Source organism: Salvelinus alpinus, chromosome 2 (assembly GCF_045679555.1).
Source record: "Salvelinus alpinus chromosome 2, SLU_Salpinus.1, whole genome shotgun sequence".
NCBI classification, from domain to species: domain Eukaryota; kingdom Metazoa; phylum Chordata; class Actinopteri; order Salmoniformes; family Salmonidae; genus Salvelinus; species Salvelinus alpinus.
In genome coordinates this window covers 22,047,128-22,064,022 of record NC_092087.1, presented here as the reverse complement: position 1 = coordinate 22,064,022, position 16,895 = coordinate 22,047,128, and the positions used below count along the sequence as shown (strand labels likewise).

Here is a 16,895-nt window from a genome sequence, read left to right as displayed (position 1 = left end):
ATGGTGTACATACCATATGGATAATATCCTTTCCATACTTTTAAATTGCATATCTATCTCTTTGTAAGTGCACACAGTGGTCATTAGCCAATTAGATTTGGCTGTTGTCATGAATTAATAGGAAGAACAACCATAAAACACCCATCCAAAGATGAGCTGGATTTCTGTGGAAAGTAGTCACACAACAGTCCCGCTTCTTGCACACAAAAGGAATCCAAGACAAATAAAACAAGAGGGAAATAAACATAAAGTCTATGTTTTTTCCAAGATACATAAGAACAAAAGTGAATTCCCAGATGGCGGGACATTTTATTATTTCTAAGAAAAGCGCACATTGTAAAAAATGTGCCTGGGTTCCGGGGAGGGTAACACCCAGTAGGGCAGAACCCTGGGTTTTACAGGAGATGAAGAAACTCTGTCTCTCTCCACCACACTGCCTGCCTGTCTGTGTGCTAATGCTGCAGCCACTGTGAAACCTGGCTTCATCACACCCAACTTAACCTGCATGCCTCTACTTTTCATCTTTATCTGACTGAGAACCTCTATCGGTTCAATGTTGGGTCTCTTATCATACCGTGATTCTTCTCTCCATGTGCAGGCAATACACATCCAATAAATATTTATACAAGTGCATTCTCATCTGAAATTATAGTATCTATAATGTACAGTATCTATAATGATTCAACAAATGCTTTTCTCTAGGATTTTATTCAAACATCAGAGTTGTGGGACATGTTCTGTCAGCTCTTACTAGCTACAGTATACATGAAGAGAATGAATGACTGTTAACTTTCAAAAGACATAGTATCACTTACTGCAGTATGGTTATAGCATAAGCTAAATCAAAGTGTAAACACTGTCAGGAATGGAGGGTAGTCATGTAAGGAGGTGATTAGGTGCACAGGTAGACAGTACCCTTGCACTTCCACACCTAGGTGGCAGCAGCAACGGGGCCAGGCTTTATAGGTGCAGGGGTGTGGTAGGTGAGAGCAGTGAGGCTGAACAGTAGCCTCTGGAACTTGGCGGGGCCTTTCTGCTTTTGTTTGAATCTTTAGTGTCGGAAGGCCAGCAATTCATAACCTGCTTGGGTTGGCCGACTGTTGGCATCCGGACAAAGCTGTCCCTGGACCCTGGTGAGTAATCTGTTGCCTAGACACATGCATCCAACACTCTGTCTGTCGATTCTTACTTTAATGTTAAATGCACACATTAAGACAGGTTAAGTTAATTAGGACTAGAACCCTAGACATAGCGAGAGTAGACATTTCAGAAAGCTGGCTAGCTGGTTTCGTAACAATACTTCCACAGTACCGCATTTGGCCAGCTCCTGGTAAATCAGGGTTCTGGCACAAATCGTCTGGCACAAAAGCAATGTCAGAATAGAAGTCGGCAACGTAGGAGGCGTGCTGAGCGACTGAGCGTGTTGATTCAGCCATTTATCAGTAGTGTATAGGCCTCTTACAGAGCCTCGGGTTGTTGCCAGAAGATTCCGACCCTACTGTTATGCTTGTTTACACTGAGCTGCACTGGGGTCGGAACGCAATCATGGTTAGCCATATGGAAAAGTAATACACTCCAAAATCATGGGCATTAATATGGAGTGGGTCCCCCTTTGCTGCTATAACAGCCTCCACTCTTATGTGAAGGCTTTCTACTAGATGTCGGAACATTGCTGTGGGGATTTGCTTCCATTCAGCCACAAAGGCATTAGTGAGGTCGGGCACTGATGTTGGGCAATTAGGCCTGGCTTGCAGTCGGCGTTCCAATTCATCCCAAAGGTGTTCGATGGAGTTGAGGTCAGGGCTTTGTGCAGGCCAGTCAAGTTCTTCCACACCGATCTCGACAAACCATTTCTGTATGGACCTCACTTTGTGCATGAGTGCAATGTCATGCTGAAACAGTTAAGAGCCTTCCCAAAACTGTTGCCACAAAGTTGGAAGCACAGAATTGTCTAGAATGTCATTGTAGGGTTAAGATTTCCCTTCACTAGAACTAAGGGTTCTAGCCCAAACCATGAAAAACAGCCCGAGACCATTATTCTTCCTCCACCAAACTTTACAGTTGGCACTATGCCTTCGGCTGGTAGCGTTCTCCTGGCATCCGTCAAAACCAGATTCATCCGTCGGCCTGCCAGATGGTGAAGCGGGATTCATCACTCCAGAGAATGCGATTTTTAAGCGCTTCTACACTCGGCGGTCCCATTTTGTGAGCTTGTGGGGCCTACCACATAGTGGCTGAGCCGTTGTTGCTCCTAGATGTTTCCACTACACAATAACAGCACTTACAGTTGACTGGGGCAGCAGGGCAGAAACTAGCAAGGCAGAAATTTGATGAACTGACTTGTTGGAAAGGTGGCATCCTATGACAGTGCCACGTTGAAGTCACTGAGCTCTTCATTAAGGCCATTCTACTGCCAATGTTTGACTATGAAGATTGCATGGCTGTGTGCTCGATTTTATACACCTGAAATAGCCACATCTAATAATTTGAAGCGGTGTCCACATACTTTTGTGCAGACAGTGCATTCGGAAACTATTCAGACCCTTCTACTTTTTCCTAATTTTGTTACGTTACAGCCTTATTCTAAAAAATACTTAAAAAAATTATAATTCCTCATTATTGGGTATGCACACAATACCCCATAATGACAAAGCAAAAACTGTTTTTTATAAATGTGTACAAATGTATTAAAAATTAAAATCAGAAATACCTTATTTACTTAAGTATTCAGACCCTTTGCTATGAGACTCGAAATTGAGCTCAGGTGCATCCTGTTTCCATTGATCATCCTTGAGATGTTTCTACAATTTGATTGGAGTCCACCTGTGGTAAATTCAATTGATTGGACATGATTTGGAAAGGCACACAGCTGTCTATATAAGGTCCCACAGTTGACAGTGCATGTCAGAGCAAAAACCAAGCCATGAGGTCGAAGGAATTGTCTGTAGACACTTTAATAACTCTACCTACATGTACGTATTATCTCCATTACCTCGACTAACCGGTGCCTCCGCACATTGACTCTGTACCAGTACCCCCTGTATATAGCCTCGCTATTTTTATTTTACTGCTGCTCTTTAATTATTTACATTTTTGGAATTTAAACTGCATTATTGGTTAGGGCTTGTAAGTAAGCATTTCACTGTAAGGTCTACCTGTTGTATTCGGCGCATGTAACAAATCAAATTTGATTTGATTTAGAGCTCCGAGACAGGATTGTGTCAGGGAAGTGTACCAAAACATTTTTGCAGCATTGAAGGTCCCCAAGAACACAGTGACCTCCATTATTTTTAAATGGAAGAAGTTTGGAACCACCAAGACACTTCCTAGAGCTGGCCGCCCGGCCAAATAATCGGGGAGAAGGGCTTCGGTCAGGGAGGTGACCAAGAACCTGATGGTCACTCTGACAGAGCTACAGAGTTCCTCTGTGGAGATGGGAGAACCTTCCAGATGGACAACCATCTCTGCAGAACTCCTCCAATCAGGCCTTTATGATAAAGTGGCCAGACAGAAGCCACTCCTCAGTAAAAGGCACATGACAACCCACTTGGAGATTGCCAAAAGGCACCTAAACGACTCTCAGACCATGAGAAACAAGACTCTCTGGTCTGATGGAACCAAGATTGAACTCAAGCGTTATCTCTGGAAGAAACCTGGCACCATCCCAACGGTGAAGCATGATGGTGGCAGCATCATGCTGTGGGGATGTTTTTCAGTGGCAGGGAAGATCATTGATCGTTGATGAAAACCTGTTCCAGAGCACTCAGGACCTCAGACTGGAGCGGAGGTTCACCTTCCAACAGGACATCGACCCAAGCACACATCCAAGACAATGCAGGAGTGGCTTCGGGACAAGTCTTTGCATGTCTTTGAGTGGCCAAGCCAGAGCCCCGAACTTGAACCCGATCAAACATCTCTGGAGAGACCTGGAAATAGCTGTCCAGCGACGCTCCCCATCCAACCTGACGGCGCTTGACAGGTGTGCCAAGCTTGTAGCTTCATACCCAAGAAGACTCGAGGCTGTGTTCGCTGCCAAAGGTGCTACAACAAAGTACTGAGTAAAATGTCTGAATACTTATGTAAATGTGACATTTCCGTTTTTTGTATTTAAAAATGTTGCAAAAATGTCTAAACCTGTTTTTGCTTTTTCATTTTGGGGTATTGTGTGTAGATTGACGAAGATAAAAAACAACAACAATTTAATCAGTTTTAAAAAGGCTGTAACGTAACAAAATGTGTAAAAAGTCAAGGGGTCTGAATACTTTCCGAAGTGTATATAGCCTTACATATCAAAGACTGTGACATATTTTAATATATGATCGTATATTTAAAACCCATATAAACCTGACAAACATTTAAAAATATAGGATCATATCATTTAATAACATATAAATCTCACATCCAACATACAAAAAAGAATAATATGGATATGTATTTTCATCATGAAAAATGTACTCAGATTTATTTAAAAAATGTTGTTGCTTTGAAATGTGTTCTTTACATGCCATATATTTTAAAGCAATACTTACATTTCCAATGTAGGGATGAATTATTTTCTAATTTCATTTAGTGTTAGGCAACCTTATGATTACTTTGTCAGATCTTCGTATCTACTGTAGATCTTGTCATCTCATTTTGAAATTAGATTGAGATGTCATAGACCATTGTAGGATTAGAATTTGTGATGTACACCTTTTGAAAATGCACAGAAACCTAAGTATGAATGTTTATTTTCGTACACTATAGTTGTGGCTGCCCATGAGGTTATGGAATCACATTGTATTTCTAAAACATTGTTTAGATATTGTTGTAATCTATGACGTCTGAATATGATTTTAATCCACTATTATTTTGGGATGAGTCCTCCAAGGATTTCAATTGGGAATTGTTTATGCCTGTTGCCACCAGCAGGGGGCGAGGGAGCACAGCGGTTTGCATCTCCCCTCCACTTAACACTCGAAGACTCCTGTGACAACTACCATTTCTCTTTTTTTGCTTTGTTCTCTTAATTAAACAGGTATATAGTGTACAAAAGCACATTATTTATAGAAAATGTTAGTCAAAATGATTATCTGAGTGATACTTACCTTTTTATGTTGAAATTGTAATATTTAAATGTGTAAATTGATCGAGTGAACTGTTAGAGATCTTGACATAGAGATGACTGGGTGTGCGGTTATGCAAGGTATGTACTGGTTTATGGTTCATTTAGCTATTTAAAGGCATTTTTATTGAAACTTAGTACTTGAGGTTAACATAAATACTGAGAATGTATTTTTTTATTCATATTCTATTACTGTACTTCAGTCTTTTACAGCATCTGACTTAATTATTCATATTTTGAAGATGGAAATTTCCCTGGCTCCAACGTTACAGTCCCAAAGAACGTCTGGAGGGCGGCCATGCAACCAGGCTAACAGTTCCACTGAAATGGCAAGAGCGCATTTGGGTGCTTTAGATCAGGGTTACCCAAACTCTGTCCTGGGGCCCCCTATGGGTGCATATTTTGGTTTTTGTCCTAGCACTACGCAGCTGATTCAAATAATCAAAGCTTGATGATTAGTTGGTTATTTGAATCACTTGTTTAGTGCCAAGGCAAAAACTACGCCCTTAGATCATTGCTGGGAGGGGCTCTGCCTTTGGGGTGAGGAAGGAGCTTTCTCATGCTCAGTAGTTCTAAGAATGTTTTGGGGGTCCATCTCAGAAAGCACATATCTAGGATAAGAGGCGTTGTGTCGGAGATACATCACCTGTGAAAAGAGGCTACTTGTTGTTCACCCAATCACTGTTTCAGATGGGAATATCTGTTCTAATTCATTCTAATTCTATGTAACAATGGCTGTGGTACAGTATGTATTTGTCGTGTTGTACAGATAAGCCATTATTTTCAGACCTAACTAACATTTTAATATCTGGCTGTGTTATTAGGATTTTGGATAATTATTTATGACACATTGAACTTATTTCATTTTAACAATTCAAGGTGGAAAAGCTAAAAGGGGAGAAGATGGGGAGAAAGACTGATTGGATCCTAAAAAAGTGCTGCGATAACTGGTGAGTAGGTTTTTGTTCATCGATTGGAAATGAGCATTTGACAGTTTGTGGTTATTGCTAACTTCAATAATCTCCAAATTACACACAGAGATATACAAATTGTGTTCGTGAGTTAATCTGACTCTGGGTAAGTAGAAAAATGTCCAATCTCCAAATCCCTCAGTATCACATTAAAAATGAACACCCCATAACAGGGTTGGGTTCAATTTTAATACCTTGAAGATGTTAAAGGGATAGTTCACTTTTTTACACCTTATAGTCAGATGTCTAACAAAAAAAATATGTAGGTGATAGGGGCAATTAGACAAAGTTCAATATTTGTGGCCAAATCCCCTCGAGTTAATAGTGGCTGTTTAAACCATGCATTACAGTGTCTGGCACATAGACTACTTTCAGGGTAAGGAACTGGCTGTAAAAAGAGTGAACTATCCCTTAATTGAATTTACAAATCATTGCACATAGGGCATTAATGGTCAAGGATTTCTTATTAAACTGAATCTGAAGTTTTTCTATTAAATTTTTTTTTTTTACATTTATGACCATAAACCCAACTCCTAACTGTTCAATGAGCTCTTTATATTCTATTTGTTGCTTTCCCACCACAGATGCTGTCATGAAGCGCTTCCCGGGTGCAACAAAAGGACAAGTGGGAACGGCTTAAAACAGTAAAATGAATTGAGAAGTGAATAGGATTAAATTACGTTTTTTGTGTCCAAATCTAATTTATTTATATAGCCCTTCGTACATGAGCTGATATCTCAAAGTGCTCTACAGAAACCCAGCCTAAAACCCCAAACATCAAGCAATGCAGGTGTAGAAGCACGGTGGTTAGGAAAAACTCCCTAGAAAGGCCAAAACCTAGGAAGAAACCTAGAGAGGAACCAGGCTATGAGGGGTGGCCAGTCCTCTTCTGGCTGTGCTGGGTGGAGATTATAACAGAACATGGCCAAGATGTTCAAATGTTCATAGATGACCGGCAGGGTCAAATAATGATAATCACAGTAGTTGTCGAGGGTGCAACAGGTCAGCACCTCAGGAGTAAATGTCAGTTGGCTTTCATAGCCGATCATTCAGAGTATCTCTACCGAGGTAAAATATATAGTGAAAACAATAGTGGTCCTAAAACGGAACCTTGAGGAACACCGAAATGTACAGTTGATTTGTCAGAGGACAAACCATCCACGGAGAAAAACTGATATCCTCCCGACCGACAGATAAGATCTATACCAGGCCATAGCTTGTCCGTGTAGACCAATTTGGGTTTCCAATCTCTCCAAAAGAATGTGGTGATCGATGGTATCAAAAGCAGCACTAAGGTCTAGGAGCACGAGGACAGATGCAGAGCCTCGCCATTAAAAGGTAATTTACCACCTTCACAAGTGCAGTCTCAGTGCTATGATGGGGTCTAAAACCAGACTGAAGTGTTTCGTATACATTGTTTGTCTTCAGGAAGGCAGTGAGTTGCTGCGCAACCGCTTTTTCAAACATTTTTGAGAGGAATGGAAGATTCGATATAGGCCAATAGTTTTTTATATTTTCTGGGTCAATGTTTGGCTTTTTCAAGAGAGGCTTTATTACTGCCACTTTTAGTGAGTTTGGTACACATCCGGTGGATAGAGAGCCGTTTATTATGTTAAACATAGGAGGGCCAAGCACAGGAAGCAGCTCTTTCAGTAGTTTAGTTGGAATAGGGTCCAGTATGCAGCTTGAAGGTTTAGAGGCCATGATTATTTTCATTATTGTGTCAAGAGATATAGTACTAAAACACTTGAGTCTCTCCCTTTATCCTAGGTCCTGGCAGAGTTGTACAGACTCAGGACAACTGAGCTTTGGATGAATAAGCAGATTTAACTTCTTATGGCTGGGGGTACTATTTTTACATTCGGATGAAAAGCGTGCCCAGAGTAAACTGCCTGCTACTCAGGCCCAGAAGCTAAGATATGCATATTGTTAGTAGATTCGGATAGAAAACACTCTGAAGTTTCTAAAACGGTTTAAATGATGTCTGTGAGTATAACAGAACTCATATGGGAGGCAAAAACATGAGACAAAATCCAACCAGGAAGTGGGAAATCTGAGGTTTGTAGGTTTTCAAGCCTTTGCCTATCCAAGATACAGTGTAAATTTGGTCCGATTGCACTTCCTAAGGATTCCACTAGATGTCAACAGTCTTTAGAATGTTGTTTCAGGCTTCTACTGTGAAGGGGGAGCGAATAAGAGCTGTTTGACTAAGGGGTCTGGCAGAATGCCATGAGCTAAGTCAGGCGCGCGGCCGTGAGAGCGAGCTGCGTTCCCTTTCATTTCTGAAGACAAAGGAATTGTCCGGTTGGAACATTATTGAAGATTTATGATAAAACATCCTAAAGATGAATTCTATACATCGATTGACATGTTTCTACGAACTGTAATGGAACTGTTTTGACTTTTCGTCTGTACCTAGTGCTCGCGCCTTGTGAATTTGGATTTTGTGAACTAAACGCGCGAACAAAAAGGAGGTATTTGGACATAAATGATGGACTTTATCGAACAACACAAACATTTATTGTGGAACTGGGATTCCTGGGAGTGCATTCCGATGAAGATCATCAAAGGTAAGTGAATATTTATAATGCTATTTCTGACTTCTGTTGACTCCACAACATGGCGGGTATCTGTATGGCTTGTTTTGGCCTCTGAGCGCTGTACTCAGATTATTCCATGGTGTGCTTTCGCTGTAAAGCTTTTTTGAAATCTGACACAGCGGTTGCATTAAGGAGAAGTATATCTTTAAAGAGGAGTCCGTAATTTGCTTTCTAATGATCATGATCTTTTCCTCAAAGAAGTTAATGAATTTATCACTGCTGAAGGGAAAGCCATCTTCTCTGACAAATGTTTTTGGTTTTTAGGGGTATGACTGCATCTAGGGTATTGCGCAAGGTTAAATTGAGTTCCTCAGTTAGGTGGTTAACTTATTTTGGTACTCTGACGTCCTTGGGTAGGCGGAGGGAGTCTGGAAGGGCATCTAGGAATCTTTGGGTTGTCCGAGAATTTATAGCACAATTTTTGATGATCCTTGGTTGGGGTCTGAGCAGATTATTTGTTGTGATTGCAAATGTAATAAAATGGTGGTCCGATAGTCCAGGATTATGAGGAAAAACATTAAGATCCACAACATTTATTCCACGGGACAAAGAGTATGACTGTGGTAGTGAGTAGATCCGGAGACATGTTGGACAAAACTCACTGAGTCGATGATGGCTCCGAAAACCTTTTGGAGTGGGTCTGTGGACTTTTCCATGTGAATATTAAAGTCACCAAAAATTTGAATATTATCTGCTATGACTGCAAGGTCCGATAGGAATTCAGGGAACTCAGTGAGGAACGCTGTATATGGCCCAGGAGGCCTGTAAACAGTAGCTATAAAAAGTGATTGAGTAGGCTACATAGATTTCATGACTAGAAGCTCAAAAGACGAAAACATTGTTTAAAAAATAAAAAATTGCTATCATAAATGTTAGCAACACCTCCGCCTTTGCGGGATGCGTGGTGGATATGGTCACTAGTGTAACCAGGAGGTGAGGCCTCATTTAACACAGTAAATTCATCAGGCTTAAGCCATGTTTCAATCACATCAAGATTATGATCAGTGATTAGTTCATTGACTATAACTGCCTTGGAAGTGAGGGATCTAACATTAAGTAGACCTATTTTGAGATGTAAGGTATCACAATCTCTTTCAATAATGGCAGGAATGGAGGAGGTCTTTATTTCAGTGAGATTGCTAAGGCGAACACCGCCATGTTTAGTTTTGCCCAACCTAGGTCGAGGCACAGACACAGTCTCAATGGGGATAGCTGAGCTGACTACACTGACTGTGTTAGTGGCAGACTCCACTAAGCTGGCAGGCTGGCTAACAGACTGCTGCCTGGCCTGCACCCTATCTCATTGTGGAGCTAGGGGAGTTAGAGCCCTGTCTATGTTCGTAGATAAGATGAGAGTGCCCCTCCAGCTAGGATGGAGTCCGTCACTCCTCAACAGGCCAGGCTTGGTCCTGTTTGTGGGTGAGTCCCGGAAAGAGGGCCAATTATCTACAAATTCTATCTTTTGGGAGGGGCAGAAAACAGTTTTCAACCAGCGATTGAGTTGTGAGGCTGTAGAGCTCATCACTCCCCCTATCTGGGAGGGGTCCAGAGACAATTACTCGATGCCGACACATCTTTCTAGCTGATTTACACGCTGAAGCTATGTTGCGCTTGGTGACCTCTGACTGTTTCATCCCAACATTGTTGGTGCCGACGTGGATAACAATATCCCTATATCTCTACACTCGCCAGTTTTAGCTTTAGCCAGCACCATCTTCAGATTAGCCTTAACGTCGGTAGCCCTGCCCCCTGGTAAACAGTGTATGATCGCTGGATGATTCGTTTAAAGTCTAATACTGCGGGTAATGGAGTCGCCAATGACTAGGGTTTTCAATTTGTCAGAGCTAATGGTGGGAGGCTTCGGCGTCTCAGACCATTGTAACAGGAGGAGTAGAGACCAGAGAAGGCTCGGCCTCTGACTCCGCCTCGCCGCTTAATGAGGAGAACTGGTTTGAAAGTTTCTGTCGGCTGGATGAGCGACGCCGGTTGAGCGACACCGGTTGAGCATTCCAACAGCATTTCCCTCCAGAAGCCATGAGAAAGTTGTCCAGCTGCGGGGACTGTGCGAGGGGATTTATTCTACTATCTGTACTTACTGGTGGCACAGACGCTGTTTCATCCTTTCCTACACTGAAATTACCCTTGCCTAATGATTGCGTCTGAAGCTGGGCTTGCAGCACAGCTATCCTCGCCGTAAGGCGATCGTTCTCCTGTATATTATGAGTACAGCGATTGCAATTAGAAGGCATCATGTTAATGTTACAACTTAGTGGAGGTCCTGACGAACCACGTCCAGATAAAGCGTCTGGAGTGAAAAAGTTGAATGAAAAAAAGTCGAGCGAGGGAAAAACTAAAAATATAAACGGTTATTTAAAAGTAAAAAACGTAAAGTTGTCAGGTAGCAAAGTAAGGTTAGCAACAAAACACACAGCAGCATGTAAACAAGTCTGCAAGTTGTGACCTGAAATGACGTGAAAGAGAGCGACTAGTGGAATTGGCTGCAACATGATTGAGCCATAGTAGCATCCACTACCTTGTTGAGTTTGCTTATTGATGATGTGCATAGTCTTGACCATTGCGCTAGGGGGGAGATAATAAGGAAAATTAAAAAACAAGGATACTGGTCACCATATGTACAGGCAACAGTAGATGAGGTATTGACGAGATGTGAAGTATGTGCGCAAAATAACACACGGAAAGGAATAACTACACCTATAGGTCACATACCGGTCCCAGAAGGACCATTTCGACACATTTTAATGGACTATGTGGATATTTAAATATGACATTTAAATGACTTAAATGTAAATGATAGTCCATAAAAAAAAGCCAGTACGTGGCAAAAGATACATGTTAGTTATCATAGACAGATTTAGCAGATGGATAGAAGCAATACCATCAGCAGATCAGGGAACAGGAACAGTGATAACATTTTTGACCAGAGAAGTAATACCTAGGTTTGGAATACCTACAGAAATCAGCTCAGATAATGGATCAGAATTTGTGCAAAAAATAGTCAAACTGGTGATACAAGGGTTAACCTCTTTGGGCAACATCCGGTGAAATTGCAGAGCGCGAAATTCAAAATACAAAAATCGTAATATTAAACATGAATGAAAATACAAGTGTCTTACATCGTTTAAAAGCTAACTTCTTGTTAATCCAACCGCGTTGTCAGATTTCAAAAAGGCATTACGGCAAAAGCATATGTGATTATCTGAGGACAGCGCCCCGCATGCACCAGCATTAAAAACATTTTTCAAACCAGCAGAGGCATCAAACAAATCAGAAATAGCGATAAAATAAATCACTTACCTTTGAAGATCTTCCTCTGTTTGCAATCCCAAGGGTCCCAGCTACACAACAAATGGTCGTTTTGTTTGATAAAGTACTTCTTTATATTCCAAAAAAAGTCAGTTTAGTTGGCGCACTTGATTCAGTAATCCACCCGTTCCACTCGTTCAACATGCAGACAAAGGAATCCCAAAAGTTACCGGTAAACTTTGTCCAAACAAGTCAAACAACGTTTCTAATCAATCCTCAGGTACCCTAATATGTAAATAAACTATCAAATTTAAGACGGAATGTAGTGTGTTCAATCCCGGAGATAAATAACAAAATGCGCGCCCTCATTCACGCGCGACACAATACTACAGTCAAAATGGGAGCCACCTAGAAAAACTACACATTTTTCAAAAAACGAGCCAGAAACTCTTTATAAAGACTGTTGACATCTAGTGGAAACTGCAATCTGGGAGGTATTTGGATGGGCAGACACCTCAATTTTTGTTTATTCTGGATGGATTCTCCTTGGGTTTTTGCCTGCCATATCAGTTGTGTCATACTCACAGACATTATTTTAACAGTTCTAGAAACTTCAGAGTGTTTTCTATCCAATACTACCAATTCTATGCATATCCTAGCGTCTATGCCTGAGTAACAGGCAGTTTACTTTGGGCACACTTTTCATCTGGACGTGAAAATACTGCCCCCTACCCAAGAGAGGTTAACCATTAGACATGTAAAAACAGAAAGTAAGCAGAATCTATGTGGATGAGGCAAGGTGGACCAACACAGACTGGTCTGGGCCATATTTGATCTTGTGAAGGCTACTGGACATGCACATGGATGAATCATACATAGACAACATTGGCCTGAACTTGAGAAGACCTTTAGACAGGAACATTAGTTAAAACCTTCTTATGGCTGTAATCCCGTTAACGGAATCGATATGACAACAGCCAGTGAAAGTGCAGGGCGCCAAAGTATTCCTCAAGCATGCAAGTATTTCACACCATTTTAAAGATACACTTCTTGTTAATCCCACCACAGTGTCCGATTTCAAAAAGGCTTTACAGCGAAAGCACCACAGACGATTATGTTAGGTCACCGTAAAAATCACAGAAAAACACAGCCATTTTTCCAGCCAAAGACAGGAGTGTCAGGTTTTGGCCAGGACTGTTCAGGTTTTGGTCACTAGATGTCCCCATTGCACCTTTTTTGTACCTTTTGTTTTTTCCTTGCTCTAATTATTGTTTGCACCTGTGTGTCGTTCCCTTGTTAGTATTTAAACCCTGTGTGTTCCTCAGTTCTTTGCTCAGTGTTTGTATGTTAGCACCCAGCCCCAGCCTTGTTGTGAACATATTTCTCTTATTGGATTTTCCAGAGGTTCTCTGGTTTAGTGCTTGTGTATTTTTGAGTAGTCTTTTGAGGTTTGTTTTTCCCTGCTGTTTTTACCACTTTGTGGAGTTTCTTTGTATTTTGGAGGATATCCATTTTGTGCCTCTTGGCTTTATTTTTGGACGTGGTGAATTTATATTCTTTGCCTGAAGATCTTGTCCTTTTATTAAACCACCATCTCTAGTACTGCTGAGTCTGCCTCATCTTCTGGGTTCTGCCGACTATTAGTGACTGTTTCTCTCACCGGGTCCTGACAAGGAGTCACAAAAAGCAGAAATAGAGATAAAATGAATCACTAACCTTTGATGATCTTCATCAGATGACACTCATAGGACTTCATGTTACACAATACATATATGTTTTGTTCGATAAAGTTCATATTTATATCCAAAAACCTCCATTTATATTGGCGCCATGTTCAGAAATGCCTCCAAATATCCGGAGAAATTGCAGAGAGCCACGTCAAATAACATAAATACTCATCATAAACTTTGATGAAAGATACATGTTTTACATAGAATTAAAGATACACTTGTTCTTAATGCAACCGCTGTGTCACATTTCAAAAAGCTTTACGGCAAAATCACAATATTCAATAATTTGAGAACAGCATTCAGCCACAAAAGGAAGCCATACAGTTACCCGCCAAATTGTGCAGTCAACACAACTCATAAATAGCATTATAAATCTTCACTTACCTTTGCTGATTTTCGTCGGAATGCACTCCCAGGACTCCCACTTCCACAAGAAATGTTTGTTTTGTTTGGTAATGTCCATCATTTATGTCCAAATAGCTATTTTTGTTAGCGTGTTTGGTAAACAAATCCAAAGTCAGGAAGCACGTTCTCTAAAAGCAGACGAAATGTCAAAAAGTTTCGTAACAGTCCGTAGAAACATGTCAAACGATGTATTGAATCAATCTTTAGGATGTTTTTAACATAAATCTTCAATAACGTTCCAACCGGAGAATTCCATTGACTTCAGATGTGCGATGGAACAGAGCTCCCTCTCATGTGAACGCGCATGGTCAGAGCATGGTCAGCTCATGATAGACCTGACTCATTCCTGTCTCCTTCGGCCCCACTTCACAGTAGAGGCATCAGACAAGGTTCTACAGACTGTTGACATCTAGTGGAAGCAGTAGGAAGTGCAAACTGATCCATATCCCACTGTGTATTCGAAAGGCGATGAGTTGAAAATCGACCAACCTCAGATTTCCCACTTCCTGTTTGGATTTTTTCTCAGGGTTTTGCCTGCCATATGAGTTCTGTTATACTCACAGACATCATTCAAACAGTTTTAGACACTTCAGAGTGTGTTCTGTTCAATACTAATAATAATATGCATATATTAGCAACTGGGACTGAGTAGGAGGCAGTTCACTCTGGGCACGCTATTCATCCAAAAGTGAAAATGCTGCCCCCTATCCCAAACAAGTTTTAAATGGTAATCTCTGATTGAGCCGACATATGGTGCGTTTACCATGAATGCAGTCTCTGCTAATGCGGCAACGTTGCCATTAAATTTCAATCATACTGTGAAGCTAAATTTCTGTTATACGGATTGAAGTGCCCTTAGTCTGGCTCATGGTGGAAAAGTGACCAGGTTCTTAAGATCTGGGTTGAGCAGGCAGTGTGAAGTAGAGAAACAAATTACCAGTTTCAACATTTATTTTTAAGGCATGGTTCTCGCAAATGCAATCAAGTTTCCCCATGTTTTTATTCTCTTGATTTACATACACAATATGTTGTTAAAAACTTGTTACTCTAAAAACCATGCAAATGAATACACACAAAACATACCATAAAATACAAAATAAACAAAAAGCGGTACACCCCAGGATGACGGCAATCATTTTCTATAAGCTTCCATTGTCCTCAAAATCAATCACCTCAAACGTGGCCTAGCAAACAGGAACCTGCCACACCGCTCTGGACTACATCACATCCCGTGGGCAGCCACCTAGAAAACAGAAAGAAACAGGGTTTAAATATATGCCAGGTGGCATATTCAATCATCAATTGTCCAATCAAATTCCTCGTTCACTAATCAGGCAATTAGTCACACCTGTGAGGCTGACAATTCCCATTTGTCAACTAATTTATAATTAATATGTTGCAATCGCATATCCATCTCAACCTAAAATCAAAATGAAAGAATAGGAGTAAATAAAATCCAACTTTATTTAAAATGCATTTAATGTTTGTTTTGATATAATCCTATTCTTTAAGTTTAAGATTTTTGGTTGCGATGAGGATGTGAATCCAACAAATTATTAATTTGTAGACTAACTGGAATTAAAGCCAGACTAAGTCAGTGGCACAGGTGTAACGATCCAAGCAGAAGATACGTCTCCTTCAAATGTTGATATAGATAAACACAATTCAATATCTCTTTTTAAATACAATAAATAACCTATTAACTTGTCGACAAGTTAACAAATCATTTGTTGCATTCACATCTCAAACTCAACCACAAAAAAAGTTAAAATGGGATTGAGCCAGTGGCTCAGATGGAACTATCCAAGCAGTAGATAGATATGTCTATAAATGTTGATATTTGATTGCGTTGTCAACCAAACACAATTCAAAATTACTTTTGTAATACAGTAAATAGCCTAAAGTTAAGGGCCTAGCTATCTTACAAACTAATATAACATTCAACCTTTAAATGAGTAACACCTCCATGGCACATTTTGAGGTTACTGGGGAGTAGGGGCAGGGTAAGCAGGTTCGGAGCGGGATCCAAGGAAGCAGTAGAGCAGGGGTCCAGGGCAGGGAAGCAGGACTGACGAGACGAGGTACTGGCAACAGGGACCAGAGTCAGAGCGAACGGCAGCGTCAGGCTAGGGTACAGGGTAACATGCAGGAACAACCAGCTTGAAATGCAGACTGACTGAGCATAGGCTACGATCTGGCAGCATGGAAGTGGCATTGCTGAGTATTTGTAGAGGTCTTGATTATGGAACAGGTTGCAGCTGGTGGGGATCTGCTCTGACTCCAGCACACCTGTCTCCACTCACACAATCAGATACACCCACACACAGAGAGAGAGGGAGAGAGCACTGGGGGAGTGGCGGCAGGTTAGGGAGACACAGGATTAGAAGAAGTAGAGTGTGTGGCAGGGGCAAATGTAACACTTTCACCATTTACTTTTAATGTAATCTCAACTGCAATCCAAGCCATTTGGTTTTGCTATTAGATGAAGCACAGTGATAACGTATTCATCTGTTGTATAAATAAACGAAATATCTGACATTGTATTCCCATTTGAACTTTGCAGTGCTTTTGAATGGTTGAACGCATAGTGATAACACATTGGAAATTCAATTCACTTTTGTGTGTCTTTTTGAAGGTGTATTACCCAATTATACAAGTTATCCCAGTAGGATGGCAATTCTTCATCTGGAAGAAAACTTTACTCCCGAGCATCTTTAATACAAGCCATTAATAATTTACACATCTTTTTTGAAAGGGAGCAGAAACATCTAACCTTTTCTCTCCAGACCATGTTGACGGCAGAGAGGATATTCACTCTGAC

The 16,895-nt window shown here is 40.9% G+C and overlaps 1 long non-coding RNA gene across 1 annotated transcript; it reads right to left on the bottom strand.

Annotated features, from left to right (window-relative positions):
* Positions 1-15,007: 15,007 nt before the first annotated feature.
* On the bottom strand, positions 15,008-16,274 carry LOC139550740 (uncharacterized). Its single transcript, XR_011670118.1, has 2 exons — positions 16,020-16,274; positions 15,008-15,317 (listed from the first exon to the last, which is right to left on the bottom strand). It is a non-coding gene; the product is annotated as an uncharacterized lncRNA (long non-coding RNA).
* Positions 16,275-16,895: the final 621 nt, after the last annotated feature.